This window comes from Drosophila willistoni, chromosome 3R, assembly GCF_018902025.1.
Source record: "Drosophila willistoni isolate 14030-0811.24 chromosome 3R, UCI_dwil_1.1, whole genome shotgun sequence".
In the NCBI taxonomy this organism is placed as follows: Eukaryota; Metazoa; Arthropoda; class Insecta; order Diptera; family Drosophilidae; genus Drosophila; species Drosophila willistoni.
Genome location: NC_061086.1, coordinates 33,535,629 through 33,553,422, shown reverse-complemented (window position 1 = coordinate 33,553,422; position 17,794 = coordinate 33,535,629). Strand labels below are relative to the sequence as shown.

The 17,794-nt window shown below is 37.7% G+C and overlaps 1 protein-coding gene across 1 annotated transcript in view; it reads right to left on the bottom strand.

Annotated features, from left to right (window-relative positions):
- LOC6649556 (acetylcholine receptor subunit alpha-like 1) overlaps window positions 1-17,535 on the bottom strand; it is a 60,833-nt gene extending 43,298 nt beyond the window's left edge. The window contains exons 1-2 of the mRNA XM_002072368.4: window positions 17,365-17,535; window positions 12,697-13,465 (exon numbers count right to left, since the gene is read on the bottom strand). The gene's annotated coding sequence lies outside the window, so the exon portion shown is untranslated. The remainder of the gene's footprint in view (window positions 1-12,696; window positions 13,466-17,364) is intronic.
- Window positions 17,536-17,794: the final 259 nt, after the last annotated feature.

Below are 17,794 nucleotides of genomic sequence, written 5' to 3'. Positions count from 1 at the left end.
TTTTCTTTGCAAGTTTTTGCTGGCCAGCAGGAAAGGAGTGGTGACTAGGAGCAAGACGGACGCTTGGGTACAAGTGACGCAAAGCAATGGCTTTGGCGTTGGCGTTGCCATCAGTGGTGGCGGTGGTGGTGGTGCTGCTGCTGGTGATGGAGTCGATGGTGTTGGGGGTAGAGAAGGCATTCAAGTGCCGCCGCATCACACGCTAAGTAATTATGAATATTTTTAACGAACTTTTGCCACAGGCAGCCCCGGCAAATCAAAATATTTCATTTCAAGCGAAAAGTTAGAGCGAAAAATAATTATTTCACCCAAAAATAGAAAGCGTCAAGGAAAAATATATAAGAAAACTGCATTTATTATTATATACATATGTATACATATATATGGTTCGGTTGTGTGGTTGTGTGTAAGTATGTGTTTATTTGTGTGGACCAAGAGAAAAGTTTATGCCTTTTAGATGTTCATTTTCATACCCACAGATCTTTCCGGCTGATAAAATTTTTTATTTATTACATTTTTGGGCATTTAAATAATTAATTAAGCAAAAGTTAAATAGTGGAAAGCTGCAAGCTAAACTGAATTATGTGGCAAGATGCCAAAACTTTTCCTGCTTGGGAGATTATGAAAAAATATTAAAAATTTACCTCCCAAACAAAAAGATTTGCCAGAATCAGAATCATTTGGTTCAGTTCTTTTTAAAAATGTTAGAAAATTACTGTTATTTCTAATTAAAAGATATTTCTGAAACCAAAAAGCATACATAATTGTTGCCACGATCAAACCCCGCTCAAATATTTTAACTTATTTTTCAATTAGTTTGAAATAAAAAGATCAGCCTTTCAAATGAACTCATAGATTGCTCTTAAGTTATCTTTGCATCTGATATCACCTGACCTGTTTTTGAAGCCCTTGAATGGTATCTCTAGATTCTTATTTAGAAATATCCATTTCACTTACATTTAGTAACCAATTGAAAATAAAAAAAACCTGACCTGTTTTTGAAGCCCTTGAATGGTATCTCTAGATTCCTATTTAGAAATATCCATTTCACTTACATTTAGTAACCAATTGAAAATAAAAAAAATAAGGAAAAACAGCCAATTAAGCTGAGGTCAAGTCAATCATTGATTGACTTTTTTGTTTGTGTGCATAAATTGACTTTTGGTTTTAAAACCAATTAAGTGGGCCAAAGTTGAATGCAAGCAGAAGGCAACTTACTATACTGGCAAAAGTTGCGGCTAACTTTCAACATTATATTCTTACGCCAACAAAATTTATCTTGACCAAAATGCGATGTGGAAAATTTCTACTCCAAAAAGTTAATTATCATAAAATTAGATAGAAGTCTTTGGCATCAGCCATCTTAATTGAATTCCGAAACAATGCAGCTGCACGAAGTGCTTGGTTTCGGTCGAAAGCCAGAGCTTACCTGGGCATAATTTGATATGACAAAACTGTTTATTTTTTACTCTGACACATTCTATGTATAAGAGCCTTAGAAGCGCCTTAGAGACTGCCATTTAATTTTATGCAGAATTTCAATGAATCAACTTGGTTGATGCCAAAGCTGCATAGATTAGCATATCATCAACAGAGAGCCAGCCATCTAGGCAGCCAGGCCAACTAACCAACCAACCAGCTAGCCAGTCAACCACGCCCGAAACTTGCCAGGAAAAGTCATTTTGGTTTTCAATTAAAATAGCTGGCACCGTATCTGCCATATATCAGGCAAAGCGGTAAACTGCATAATTCACCAATAACGTCATCCATCTAACACTCCTCCGAGTGAGCAGCAAAGTGTCCAGAAAGTGGAAACAGGAAATGTTACGCTAATAAATTCGCAACTGGCAAAACTCGTAATTCTTTTATCCCGGCAGGTAGGTTTAACTAACACTAAACTAGAGAGTCTAATTTTGTTTTTGAGAAAGTCGAAAGTCTCTATTCTATATGTAGTCTTTCCTATATTGCAATTAGTTTTGTTTTATAGCTGTTTGGATTTTTGTTTAACTTAGTCATGCATAGCGACTTCTTGTTGCTCAGTGTATTTAATTGCTGTGGTGCCAAACATTTACCGATTTAAGCCAAGTCATTCATTCATTCATTTGCTCCATTATTGTGTGATTTGTTTGGTGTGCAGCTGTTGGAAATTTATGTATCTTAGGTGGCTAAGAGTAACTAACACGAACAACAATCAAATGCCATAAAACTACTCATGAAAGTTTGTCTAGAACATTGATCTAGGCATGGAATTTAATACTGATTAAGAATTTAATATTTCAGACTCAATCAGATTTGGATCTGTATTTGAATTTGCATATATTTGTCTAGCGTCCCACTATATACGCTATATACAGATAGATATAAATATATGTAGTATGACAACTACTCTTTTTTATTTGGTCCTGCGTCATTAAAGGTCATGTATGTATCGTATTTGTAGCACATAGCACAAAAATTGGCCCTTAGCCTGGTTTGTATTCTGTTTTTCCGCTGCTTGTTACTTGCTTGGTTCTTAGAAGGACATTTGATTTTGTTTTTTTTATGATTATGTATTTTTTTGTAGCCATTTGACGTTCTTTTTTTTTCCTTGTGATTCTGTTTCTGTGTTTAGTAGTTGTTTGCCATCATAAATATTATGTCTGTCTGTCTCGGTGTTTTTCTTTCTCTTGCTCTCGCTTTTTATCTTTACATGTACAGGAGGGATTTATGGGGACCCATTCATTGCTGCTGTCACATTGAATATTTGTAGCTAGCATTGAACTTTAGCAAAGGTTTTTCTCTTTTTTTTACTTCTGTATGACATAACTTTGATTGCGTTAGATGTGGCCAGCGGGGATAATGGGAGGTGCGAGTAAGACAATTTTTGAAAAATACTCATATTTCCATCTAATATGCAAACTGACAACTTAAGTACGCTTATGTACGCATACATAAATGGATATTTAAGACACTCAAGAAACGAACAGCACACACAAAGATTTTCGAGTCAGCTCCAATTCCAGATTCCACTTCACGGCAATCCAATTCAATCCAAATGACAAGTTAATCATTTATTTACGTTGACATGTCATTGCTCAAGTATTTATTTACCTCTTGGCTCAGCGGCAATGGCAACTTTGTGTAGGTGTTGTGGGAGTGTGGGTGTGTGTGTGTGTGTGTGTGATGTATAAAAACCACACCCATATGAGTTAATGTGTGTTAGTTACCAATTGTAAGAATTTAAATTTATATATGCTTCATTGTTTACTTTATTTTAGCGTAAAATCGAAAATTAATCTTCATTTATTTGTATATGTTTCTTTCTTTTAGATGTTGTATGTGTACATAGACGAAAATGTAGATGGAAAATTATTTATGATAAACATTATACGCAAGCGACAGCTGTTGCCAATGGGTGCCGCAAGAAGGAAAGAGAATTAAAAAGACAGCAAGAGGGAGAGAGAGACACAGAGTGAGAGAGAGAGAGAGAGAGAGAGAGAGAGAGAGAGAGAGAGAGAGAGAGAGAGACGAAATTGTAGACTGAGAACACATACTGCTGGAGCAATGGCGGTTTTTCCGGTGTCGGTTATTTGATGACAGCATAAAAGGCATGCAAAATGTTTAATCCTTGAGACGTTTTCAAGCTTAATTACGTGTTTACCACTGCCTTAATTCATTCACCCAGCTTAAGAGAGGCAGGTATAAATATATATGTGTGTTTGGTGTACACACATACACACCATGCTTAAAGATCTGAATATCATATTTGTATATATGTAGTTTTTAGACTCATCTCGTTTTTGGTTGGTACTTTTTCAGTATCTTTCGCCCCAAAAAAGTATGCTAGAAATTTTATACTTTCAAGCATATTTGCCACAGAGCATACACATAGTACAAATTTTTGAATATCTTACCGAAAATGTGAAATATTTTATGGTCTGCCCTTAAAAATGAAGACAAAGAAGTAGCAAAGGCAGAAGAAGAATCTGAAAATACCAATCAGCGCGCCTGTCAGCCCAACTCGTGCTTATCGCCAAGTTTTTGATTTGCTTTAAACTTTTTTTTCTTCGGCCTTCTCTCCTATTCATCTTTTCAGCTTGCGAAAGTCAAACATGGCCAGAATGGTCGGAGGCAGGCTAAGATGAACTGAACTGCGTTTTCTTTTGAGGCTGGGCACACTCGTCCTTTTTTGTTTGTTTTTGTTTTTATTTTTTTTTGTACGTCGTGATTTGGCATCCCTTTTTTCTGTAGAAACTGAGGCGCCTCCTGCCTAGCCCAAGCGCGGCTCAATTATATAAATTTTTATGGGCCCGCCACCGAAATTTAGGGGCGCGTTCGTCTCTGTCCTTTATACCCAGGAACAACAAAAAAAAAAAGAAAAACAGGACATGGCCAACTCTAGCTGCTTAATAACTGCAAAGTGAATGAGGGCCCAGCTAGCTGCTCTTGTTATTAATAGTTTTTTTATTGACATAAAGACTAAAGTCTGTGCAACTGTTTGGAGAAACAAAAAAAAAAAAACTTTTGAGCAGACTTTTTGGAGACTTTTACAATATTTATGCAGAGAAATTTAATTCGCTTTCATTTTGTTGTTGATGTTGTTGTTCTTGGCAAAAGAAAAGGGAAAACTTTATTTAGATCCTTGGTATCCCTGAACTCAACCTGATTATGCCAGAGGGATTGGCTTTGATGGCAACCGTAGAACATGAACATATTGATTGCCAACAGAAGCTGAAAAGGTGCTGCCATATACATACATACATACATATACATATAATCTTACATACGTTCATATGTTATATGTATTTGTATGTTGGGATGTAGTTTTGGGGTAAAGTTTTATGGCCATGGCTAGGAAATTTGTTGTTGCTGTTGTGAAGACTTTGCTTCGTGTTTTTTATCTTTTTTATGCTCAAAGCAATGCCAATGAATTGATTGATGTGTGGTGCCTGGGCTTGCGGACGTACTGAAAGCGAAACCCAAAGTAAAACCTAAAGCGAAACCCAAAGCGAAAACCCCAAAGCGAAAAACCCCAACCAAAGACCGAACCGAAAGGCAACAGCGAAATAAAATGCACATAAAAGGCAAAACTCTAGCCCCTCATCACACACATGCACATAAATTACAATTTTACGCTGACATTTTACTATTTTCTTGCGTTCGCCTTGCTGGCTTTTCATTTTTCCGTTTCCATTTCCTTCACCTCCTGCTTTTGCTTCTCTCATTTTTTTGTTTCTTTAGTTTGGTGCGGCACTAAAATGCCAAAGCCAAACAACTTGGCTTTTGTCATATTGCACCACAGACTGCGGCATAGTGGCATAAACAACAAGATTTTATGCTCTGCTCTGATCTGGTCTGCTCTTCTCTACTCCACTCTGCTCTGTGTTTGGGTCAAAAACTTCAAACATGCTGAAAATTAATTTAATGCGCCATTTCATGGGAGAGAAAACAAAAAACCCACAAAAAAGAAGGGAAAAATGATTGTAAATGGTAAAAATCATTGAGGGAAGGAAAGTGCAAACAGGCAAATGAAAATGTAAGCTTAAGTGGCACACACACAACATTTTTTTAACAATTTTATGTGCAAAGACCAAAAAAAAAAAAAAAAAGTCTATGAAAAGTAATGGAAAGAGTGAGAGAGAGAGAAGAGCAAACAAACAAGCCCTGGAAAAAAGGCCAGATCCTCTACACTCGACTCTCTTGTTCAGGGTTCTACATATTTTATTTAACAGTCTGTTCAACGCACTCGACACACATTCAACGCTAGTTTCGGTGGCTCCATTAATTGGATGTGCCAGTTACAATATCCCAAACCACCTACCACTGCGACAACTTGCCCTCCCTCTTACTGTCTGCTCAACCATAGCTTCAATTAAATTCAAATTAAGGTTTTGGCCCTAAGCCCAAACAGATGGGCATAGATTTGTTAAATTATGCCCCAATGAAATGGCATAAATATATTTTTTTTGCGCTTGCTTGTTATTATCCAGAAAAATTCAGAATTAAACAACAAACATCCAAAATGTCTGGCAATAAATCGATTTAAGTCTACGGTGCGTATGCGTAATATACAACGTAATATACAAGCGACCAGAGAACAATTTACTATTATACCAAAAGGTTATTTATGGCCACTCGATATCGAATCGTGACAGCCATAAGTGAATTTGTGAATTTCTTTAAGATTTTTAATCGCAATGAAAAACAAAATTCCATGAATTTCATGGATTCAACTGAAAACTGATTAAACTATGATATATGTATATACAAGTGCATAAATGTAATTTTTGTAAAATTGATTTTATTACTCAGATATACATACATATAAATAGAGTATTGTCCACGTCAAAATCTCCGTTACCAGCTTCCGTTTGCGTATGCCCTTAACCCAATCCTTTTTTATCCACACACACACCCATATATATGCAGGCTTCAGTCTGAATGGTTGCCTCGGCAGATATTATTCGATTCTTATTGTAATCGTATGAATATATTTTTCGCATTATAATGCTCAACAGAGCATCAGTGGCTTTTTTCCTGCACAGTCGTTGACTTTTTGCATTTTTAATGTGTGTAAATGCGAATCTTTTTCTCGCCCAGCCACCTTCTTTTACTTCTCTCTCTCTCTTTGGCTCTGTATCTCACCCTCACACAATATTTTTTACTGTCTCTCCGTAATATTCTCTCGTATTCCCTGTTTGCTGTGCCTTCTTTCTCTCAATAATTTCCGCTACGGCATTTTGAGTTGGGTAACATGCGTGCCCTGGCGTCGTTGCCAAATAGAGTGTAACGTCTGTAGCTAAGTGTGGGTGTTAGTGTGGCGAAGTTGTGTGTGTGTGGCGCCATCAACTTGAAAAAAGTGTCAGCAAGCAAAGCCTTAAATCTCTGCCTTCCACTCTTTTCCTCTGTGAGTGTGTGTATAATACACACCTCTTCCGCCACTAGCAAAATCGCATTCGTATCATTGCATTTGGCAGCTTCTTTTGCCTTGTGGCTCTGCCATGCCCTGCCATGAGTTAACCTGACTTGCCTTGCTTTGGCTTGGCTTGGCAAATTTCTGTTTCGTTTCGTTCGCCTAACAAACCGGAAGGAAGTTAGTTTTTAAACGCAGACCCAAACCCTGCAGCAACAAGGTATGTATGTACCAGAACTCGTTGACTAGCCTCTGGGCATGAGATTGCGGGTCTGCGGTCCTCCTCCGTTATGCTCCGTACTCCTCTCTTACGTTTTGCTGCCACAGTTTATTATGTTGCATGCGCGAATTTGCAATGCTTCCAGTCAGTGAACCGAAATCCAACGCCAACGAAAGGCTATATATGTAAAACCAAATTGGGCAATTCAAGAATGTTTAAATCAAAATGAGACATTTTGAGAATTTAAAGTGACAACAATATTTTCCATCAGTTGGCTTATTAAAAACACAATTTTTTATCTATATCTTTTTTCTTTGTTTATATATTGCTTTCTTCATTTATTGATCACGTAATGCCCAATTAAAGTTTGGATATTTATGTCATTAACTTTTGAGCAACTTAACTTTTGATTGATATTTCCACTATATTCAATATAAAACATTTTTGGGGTTTTTTTCACAACATTTTCTTATAGGCAAGTTATTAATAGTTACTTCAACTTGGCAGCCTTATCCTGTCAATTACAATTCTTTACAATAGTTTTCCGAAAGGCAAAGTAAAAAAGAGACAGAGAGTGAGAAAACAGTTTATCTTAAACGTAGAGCAAACCAATTTCGTCAAAAGTTTTTAGCTGTAACAGCCTTTACATAGAAACTTTTGAGCTGCCTTTGGCGTTTTTGCTCAAAAACTTGTTGGTCTTCTCTCATTTGGTAGAATTAAGTTTTGCCTTTGCTTAGCTACGTGCAGTCATTTTCCCTCTCATTACATGAATTTGCTTTCTATCATACATAAGCAACCCTTTTTCTCGTAGTCATTTAAATTAAACAAATTTTAAACTAGGACGAAATGGAAAAATCATAGCAATCGGCAAATGGACGTCAGACGGCCAGACCATGGCTACGATTGAAACATTGTGTTGAGCAGTTAACTGTTAGCTGTCTAAACCAAAAACTGTGAAGGGAGACGAGATATTGTATATTTCATATAAATGTATCTCCCTGTGTGAGTGTGTCTGTCTGTCTGTGTATGTGTGTGAGCGTATAACAAGGGTTGCCATAGTCCGACCCGGAGCCTCGAGGAAATTAAAGTGGTTTTTCTTTTGGGGTTGGCTTTCTATATATCTGTATGTGTGTGTGCAATATTTCGGAAATTACTTTACACTGTTGGTGGTGGTTTCTGTGGTAACTTTGACACTCCCATTTGGATGTTGGCTACATTTTAAACTTGCACCTTTATAAAATGACAAAGAGGAGAAGGCAAAAAAAGAAAAAATCCTTTGTCGACCGTTTGGCAAATTGACATTTTTTATTTGGACTTGTTTCTGGAATTCAGTTACTTTTTCGTTACTCTGTTGTCTGTTGTCGAAACATTCGTGAAAATAAATATTCCAGCACAAAACGTCTACCGACCTTTGTGCCATTCCCTAGGTATTTTCGGCTTTGTCTTTCATGCGTATGCCTATTAATCCCTTATTTTTTGCTGCTTCATTCATTCTATGCTCCTTTGGCGTCATTTTGGCTGCCCCAAAAAGTGTTGAATGAAAACGTCTTGAGCCTATTATGACCCAAAGCTCTTGTCTTTATGTGTGTTTGTGTGTTATCGAGCAATTTTCATTCTCTACTTTTACTCTTGCTTTGATTTGCCTAAGTTGACAACAGAAAAAGAAACGGAAGATGAAACTTAATTCGCCAACTTGTACAATGGAATTCTTTTAAGTGATGAAATTGGTCTGTAGATGAGTTGATGTTAGTATAGAAAAAGCACTTGAGTAAACCTAAAAGTAATGAGGCGAGAGGGGGAGAAAAGAGGACTATACAAATTGAAAAAGTTGACTTAAATAAAGGATTATTGATGTCTTAAGTCAATGTAAGTGGACAACAGATTCTATGTTGCTATAGCACTTAGAAATTTTTAACTAAAAGGAAAAGGAAGAAAATTTCGATAGCGTTAACGCTCTAAAATAAAATAACTTTGTATGGGCAACATGAGAGCAGTTCTCACATTAACTGCAAACGAAAGAGTCAAGCAAAAAAAGAAATAGACTAAAAAGAAAAGCAAAGAGATGGACAAGAAAAATTAATGTCTGGTGGATTGTCCTTTTCGTCAGAAGCAGCAGATATATACACATATTTTTTTCTCTCGGTTTTTTGCACAAATTGCAAAAACGAAGTAAACGGAATTTGACAAACAATTTCAATAAATTTCTGCAAATAACTGGCAAAATGTGTAAGTGAGAAAGGGAGATAAATAAGAAAAACACATTGGAAAAAAACAACATGGCCGCCAAGGAGTTCAAAACGAAATTAAACAGAGCAAAAAAAGCGAAGAACCGAAAACGAAGATGAAGCCAAAAGCCAAAGCCAAAAATGAAGATGAAGCCGGGCAAGCGGAAGGGATAACAAGTCGAATGTTGCGTTGACAATATTAGTTCATGTTACACATACATGTACATATACAAACACAGAGGGCAAAACGGAAAGGAGATGAGGAAAAGAAGAGGAAGTTGAAGAAGGCGGACGAGAATGAGTCTGAGGTGGATGTGTCATATCGTAGTTCATTGGTTTGCCTGTCAGCTGTCAGCACGTAAGCCGCTCATTCGTACGCTACAATTTTGTTTTTTTTCTTCTTTTTTTTCCTTCTCATGCCCTTCTGCATTTTGTTGACCAATCTTCGTCTTCTGCTTCCTTGAACTTCCTGCGTTGTTAGTTCGTTTCGTTAGCCTGGCCCAGATGCTTGGTAGCTGTGCTGCTCTTTGGAATGTCATGACATGTCAACATTTAACACTTTGTCCCTTTTTATACCCTTGCAGAGGGTATTATAAAATTGGTCAGATGTTTGTAACGCACAGAAGGAGACGTTTCCGACCCCATAAAGTATATATATTCTTGATCAGCATGAGAAGCTAAGTCGATATAGCCATGTCCGTCTATCCGTCTGTCCGTCGGTGCGTACGCGTTTTACTCAGCCATCTTAAGAGCTATCGGGATGAAATTTTTTTTGGGAGCTTTTTTTTACCCGGGTGAGATAAAGTATGAAAATCTTTGGGATCGGACCACTATATCATATAGCTCTAGAAGAAACATTTTTGCAAAAATTGGAGTATCCCCATGAAATTTACCAATATGATAGTAATAGATATAAAATCTCAGATCCCAAAATTTGAATCTGATCCGATAAATAGAACACAAGTTACAGTCAATATAAATCGGTTCAAACGCTGCCGGCAGCGCTGCTTGCTGCCTACTACTGCCATCATCAAATCAACAGAGCACACGCATACACACACAGACGCAACGCTACATGAACTGTATGTGTATGCGTGCCGTGCTTTGCTTAGAAAATGATGGAAGAAGAAAAACTTGTGGTAAAAAGAGAAATAATATTTTGTTTGTGTATTGATGAATTGAGTTGCAGGGAAAGAAATTTCAAAAAGGAAAAATATTATTGCCAAGTATACTGCAAGGGTATATAAACTTCGGCATAGCCGAAGTTAGCTTCTTTGATATTTTTCTTTCTTTTTGGGTGGTCGGCTTGGAAAAGTTTTCCTGTTTTCTTTCTATTTCTTATTTCGGTTTTCTCCCTCTCTCTCTCGCATATGCCAGCGACGAAAATTTGTCACCCGAGCAAAATGTTATCGAAAGCATATTACATTTTTGGCTTTGCAACAGCACTAAAGTGCGTTATGAATTACGAGTACATTGCATAACAAATTGAGACATTTTGCTAAAGATATGAGAGACGGGGAGAAGGTAGATACATACATACATACATATATGGAAATTGGATTTCGTTATGGGGCCATGTGAAGTGAACTGTAAGGGAGCATATTTAATCCCAGAACCTAAATAATATCCTTAATGCAAAAAGGTGATGAAAATATCAAAAAGGACGTTTTCTCGCATTTTTCGAATACACTAGTTCAGAATAAGTAAGCAAATAGACACACACACTCATGTGATAGTTTCCTTATCATATTTTCATTTAGCCCTCCCTCTCTCAATAGCTTAAACGCTGTCTTCCACTTTGCCCTTGGCTATTTGATCGAATCAATTTCTCGACTTGTGTTTTGACTTTTGTTGACTGGAATCAGCAATCAGCAACTAGCCGAAAGCCATCTCAACCACTGTCATTGACAATAGCACTAAACTTGATTGGGAATAATAATAATAACCTAACAAAACCAAAGTCAAAGCAGAACTGCTTTAACTACAACTACAGTGAAAGAATATAGATGTGGTCTATTGTCAAATACAAATTTAGCAATTGTTACCACCATTAGTTTCTATAAACTTTCATTCGAGCACTCGTTCAAAACAAAGATATACTCTTTCGTATTGTTATGAAAGGCAAAACTCAAGCTCGAATCATCTAAAAATTTATTACTCAGATGTTGATGATGGAACTTTATGCATGATTTTGTTTTTCATTTTCCTTTTTTTTTTTATTTTTTTTTTGTGTTTTTGGTAGAAAACCACACAAACAACGTAGCCCCAACAACGAGACCACAAACACAAGCTTTGCCATCTATTTTTATATGGCATTTGGTAACATTTTACATTTTGAGAGAGTCTAAATAGTAAGCAATGCTGTTGTGGTTTTTGTTGTTGTTGTTGTTGTTGTTGTTGCTATTGCTGCCATCGTAGTGTCAAGGCATAGGTTTTGGCCCCGGTGCTAAAATTAAACCAGACATTTTGCTTTTCGTCTCAGAGCACCGCAGCAACACGTGCAATTTCTATTTCACTGCGGCTCGTTGATGAGCGCGCGAAAATCACAATTTTCCCTGCAGTACAATTTGCTTCAGTTCAGTTCAGTCAGCCATTGCTGCAATGTCTCTCGGCGTAATTTTCGCTACAAGCAGCAACAACAGCAGCAGCAATGACAACAGCAATGGTAATAGCAACATCGCCATTGCTGGGGCACTGCTATGCGGTCTGTCAGTATGGCTGTTATCCTTTTATGCATTTTAATTTGCAAACACATGGGCATAGATGAACATGTATGTGTATGTATTCACCACATATCTCAGAGATGTTGCTGTTGTGGCTGGCTATGGATGTTGCCTGTGCCTGTGGCACGTGCTATGTTGGTGCACCCGTGGGTGTTTTTTTCCATGCCAGTCATAAAAGCAGCAACATTAGAAATTATATGACTGTCACATACAATGACATCTCTGTGTATCTGTCTGTATGTGAGTTGTGTGTGTATTTGTGCTTGGGAATTCATTACCCCAACTTAAGGCGCGCCCGCGTTGAAAGTTTGCCACAATGCGTTGCCAACTTTAAAGTGCCTAGGCCTATGCTCTTGCCTACGGGCCCCTGCTTCTGCTCCCTCTGCTTGGCTGTCGTTATGCCCACGAGTGTGCTTATCATAAATTCATATATATATACGTATATCTACGTCTTTTGTGTGTGAGAGTGTGTGGGTGTATGTTTTATTAACATTTTGGGTGCATTAACCTGACAGCTAATGGCCAAAGCTTAAGGGTAAAGGCCAGGCTCAGATTTATGTTAATTCCTTTCATTCTCTGTTTATTATTATATTTTTTTTGAAATAGATTAAATATTATTTTATTAAATAAACTCACCGTTGCTGCATAAAACGTTGCATTGCCCACAAATCTTGACAGATCTTGAGAGCGGCGTTGTCGTCGGACTCGTTGCTGTTGGCTTATAGTTGCTGATGTAGTTGTGCTGCCACCGCTGCCGCCGCCGCCGCCGCCGTCGTCGTCGTTGCCACTGCCGCTATCTTCGATTCGCTGTTGATTGGCCAGCAAAGGGCAACAATTTGTTGCCACACCCACAACGCCTAACAGGCTCTGATTTTGGCTGCTATTTGTGTTGCTGTTGGTGTTGCTGTTGGTATTGCCGGTGCTGCTACTACTGCGTCGTCGTCGTCTACGATGGCGATGATGTGGATGATGCTGGCGCTGGCGTTGATTATGACGACGGCAGCGTTGTTGTTGCACTGCGGCGTCTATTTTAATGGCAGCTATTGTGCTGCTTTACAGCAGCACTCAATCTACTCGAGGGAGTTGTATTTGAACTATACTCGATGTTGGTTTTGGTTGGATGCTGCTCTTTCCGTTGGATGGTGATGCAGTTCTTGTGGTTAATGTATGTATATACGATCAATGTTGCATTTGCCACATCTTTTAGTTTAGCTTTTTAGCACTTAATGACAATTCCATGAGTATTTGGCATATTTGTTTGGTTTTTGTTTTTTGTCTCAAAAATTCCTGGCATTAGGGACTAATTTCTTTGTTGTTCTTGTTGCTGGCAGCACTTTGTTGTTGTTGTTGATGTTGTTATAGGTTATGAAACAATTCCAGTTAGCAGTCTTGAATTTTGGCATGGCTATAAAGAAATACCAACAACATAAACAATTATCAAAAGCAAAAGAGTAAATGAAATTAACCAAAGTTTTCCTTGCCAAAATTTCTCGTCGCTATAGCCATTACCATTGCCTCTGAACACATACATACGTATACATATTGGCAAACTTCCCATCTAGTGTAGTGCACACACTTAAACACTAATACATATGTACATACTTACATAAATATATGCAAATGTATATATGTATTTTTCGGAATCTCAATGTCTGGCACGATTATGACCCTATCTAATAGCAATCAATTTATATTGGAAAGGCATTCGCAATTCGCATGCGGAAGCAAATTTTTCGTCTAAATTATAGATTCTCTTCTCTCCCTTCTGTTGCTGTAGCCTGCTGACAATTTATCGTACTCCAATTTTTGGTTGGCAATGATAATTTATGCTTTATATCTGTGTGTGTCTAACTGTGTATGTGTTTGTACCATCTGTGTGTGTCTAACTGTATATGTGTTTGTATGCCAGGCATAACTTGGCTGGTAAGAGACGAGAGGCCACACCCTTTTGACAAATTGCCAACCGAAAAAAAAAAAAGATTGAAACAGTTTCCAAAGGCCAAATCATTGGCAGGATAGCTTACTTTTTATTAAATTAGCAAACAATTCCACTTGTAAATAATGTTAATAGCAATTTTTTATAAATTCATTTTCATAAAGATAACAAAAAGTATCATGGATCAAGAAATTTTTATTTTCTTTAACACTGACAATTTATTCACAACCTAACTCTTATCTCTCATCTCTAAGCTCTTATCAAAAAATATGACTTACATCCATTGAATTTGATTGAAAATCGAAATTGAGCTTAAAAAAAATTAAATCCCTTGAGATGTAGTAGACATATTAGTCATATCATTTAGAGCACGTCAAAATTAATTTTGTTTCTATGTTCCACTGGCTTCCTGGGCTAAAATTTCCAATCATAGATACATATGTGCAAGATTATGAAGGAGGCTTTTGCTCTTGTTTTGTTTATTTTTTATTATATTTGTCTACGCTTAATTAACATTTTGCCGTACAACGGTATACCTTCTGAAATGTGGAAACTGAAAACTGTGGAAAATACCAATTAGAAGTCACAAAAATGTACAACCAAGCATGAAATGTTCGGTGTCCAGAGCCAAACTCTATGTGCAGTTGAAAAATTTGAAATGCTAAACCCAACGAAACCAAATGTGAAATGCAAATGACAGCCAGACAGAAACAGTGACGAGGGTAGAGGCGGAAAGACATAAAGAATATAAATGGAAAAGGACCATGGTCCTGGTAAAACAAAATGAAAATAAAAATGCAAAGTAACGGCAACAACTGAAACTCTTAATGAGTGCGCTGACATAAAAATAATTATGAATTAAAACCAAAGTTGGTTTGTTTTTGCTATTATTATTATTATTATTATTTATGTATCTTTTTGTATGAAGTCATAATTTAAATGCATGTTCTAGTGAAAAGGGGCGTGGCAGCAGCATCCGCAATACGAGCAGCGCCAGCACGAAAGACTCTGTTGCCAACGAACTCAGTACGTTGGGGTTTAGACGGTTTCATTGTTTCCGAGCAATGCGACGTCATCCTCAGACTCGGTTGGCGCCCGTTGTCTGTCTGCATTTTCATTTGTGGCGCATAAAAAGGCAGACGAAGGCAACAAAAAAGAAAAGACACACATTCAAAAAAAAAGAGCTGCTGCCAGCAAATGTCCATCAACAACTACAACAAATGGTAGCTCAATGGGTCTGTGTGTGTGTGCAGTATAAAGGGAGACAGCTGAATGCTTTTTTAGGCACTGTCTCGACTCTGCGGGTCAGCTAAGTACAACTTTTCTCCCTCGCTATCTTGTCTCTTTCTCTTCATCTCGGTTTCTTTCCTTTGCCATCTATATGCTATAACTCGTGCTGTATCTCTGTACAATTCTCGTACAGAAATGGAGCATAATGCAATCGGCTTTAAGTTGAGTGGGAGACTGCACTTAATGCAACATCACGTCGCCGAAGTCTCTGCTTCATGGGGGAAATGGGAAAATACTCTGCCAGTTGCTGAATCCCAAAACTAATGACTTGGCTTAAATATTTAGTGAGAGGGCCTTGTCACTAGAGAAATCCGGAAATAAGGAACAACCAACTGACTGTCTGTGTCAGTCTCTGGTTTGTGGCTGCACAGAAAATTAAATTTCTCGTTGGTAACGCTTTTCTTGTGAGCCGAAAAGTATGCTATAAATTTTGATGGCAAGCGACAAAATAATTTCATGGCAAACCGCAATCGAATCGCTATTAGCTGACAGATTTTCCTTCAACTACATTATAAATAACGTTTGACAAACTTTCGCACTGAGTTCAAAATATTGCTTTAACAAAAAGTGCTCTAAATAGATATAGAAAGAAAGAGGAAGAAAGAAAGAGAGTGATAGCTATTGTCTTCTTTAAACTGAAATTGTTTACTTAATCATTTGTTTTTGTCTCTGGCATCATGCAACTTGCAACTGAACCGTTTCTGTTTGCTCTTGACAAACTGTTTAAGTGACTTGAATGAGGCGGGAAGCAAAATGTAGTGAGAATAGTGAAGATTGAATAGCCAATTGGTTTACGTTGCCATTGCAAGATAATACATCAATTTCAAATTATTTACGAAAACTGAGGAGATGGCGGCGTGATGCTGTCCAATATAAATAAACACTCGATATTCAATTTAGCAACGATTCATCAGCATATTGAGAACTTGACGATAAGACGATGGAAAGCATGAGAATGGAGCAAAAGTTGAACTGGCAACAAAAGGCGCTCAGACGAAGACCGAAAATCAACTTCAAAAAAGGCAAATATTTGCACAACAACAGCAGCACAAGACAGAGGAAGACGAAGACGACTAAGAAGAAGAAAAAGACGACGACAAGATGTAGATGGAAAAAAAAAACAGGACAACAGCAACAACAACAATGTTGGCATTGGCAACACACACACACACACACACACACACACAGCCATAAGCAAGTGTGTCAAGACAAAGGCAACTAAACAAGTGGGAATTTACGTTAAAACAATAACAACAAAACGCACACGAAAGTAAAAAAAGAAAACCCAAAACGAAAGCTAAAGGCAAAAGCAAGGCGGAGTGGGAAAAGGGAAATGAAAAGCGACAAACTGGCAAAGCAACGACGAGACGACAAAACGAAAAAGTCTGTCTGACTGGGGCAATGTGTTAGAAAACGAGGCAAAGCTTGCTTAACTAGCAGAGGGCAGGGGGTTTGGGGGTTGAGAGAAAACTGAGAGCTGCTGGCAACTGGAATATCAGGTCGGAGTATATTCATTAGAGCACAACGACGGACGAAAACCGTTTGAGGTAATCATAAAATGAGAAAATAAATACAAAAGCGCCTGTACTCTAACTCTGCAGCTTTGTCATATGAGATAGACGGAGAAACGACAGGAACGGATTAGGGTTTGAAGAGACCGCCCTCCAAAATAAATAAAATATTCCTTTGGTTTGGTTTGCTATTTGTTGCTAAGTTTCTTAGCTAAGTGATGACACTTAAAAGATCTTCTCATATGTATCAAGTTTACTAAACTTAAACAAGTTAACTCGAGGTGCCAACTTTTGGCTTAAAAGAAAAACATAACAGTTGAATTTTACTAAGGAAGTTTGGCACTCCAAAAACTATGAACACTTTCCTTCATTGAGATGAACCATATGGCCAATATAACAAACTTAAAGGTACTTAACACACTGACATATATGCCAGCTCTTCCCTCTACCCAACTGGTCTGGCCCACTCTGTTTAGGTCTAAATAGGGCGTTGAACGTAGGCCGTTCTTTGGCGCAACAGTTAAAATCAGCAACTGAAAGAGATATTTTTTGTTGTTTCAAACTTACATTACAGCTCAGCCGCTGCTGACCGATGTATCGCATCAACAAAATAGAAACTGGAGACGCCACGACACTTTTATCTCATATATATATTGAATTTTTTTCACGCACTTTGAACACTTGATATTTCAGTTTACTGACATTGAGTTGCGAGTTGTATTATTTATATACACATATTTCTATATTTATATGTATATATCATTCTGATTTTTATTTCAAACACTGAGGCTAATACGAAAGCACCGAGGCACACACAGAGACACACACATGCGGCACACACACGCTACACACTCGCACACACACACACACACAAACACTTACGCACACAGAGAGCACACGCCCTACTGGAAAAGCGGACTAGAAACGAGCACGGCTATGGGACTGAGCCGCAAAAGCAGCAGCAGCAGCAATTTGATTGGATTTTGTTTTACTTGGC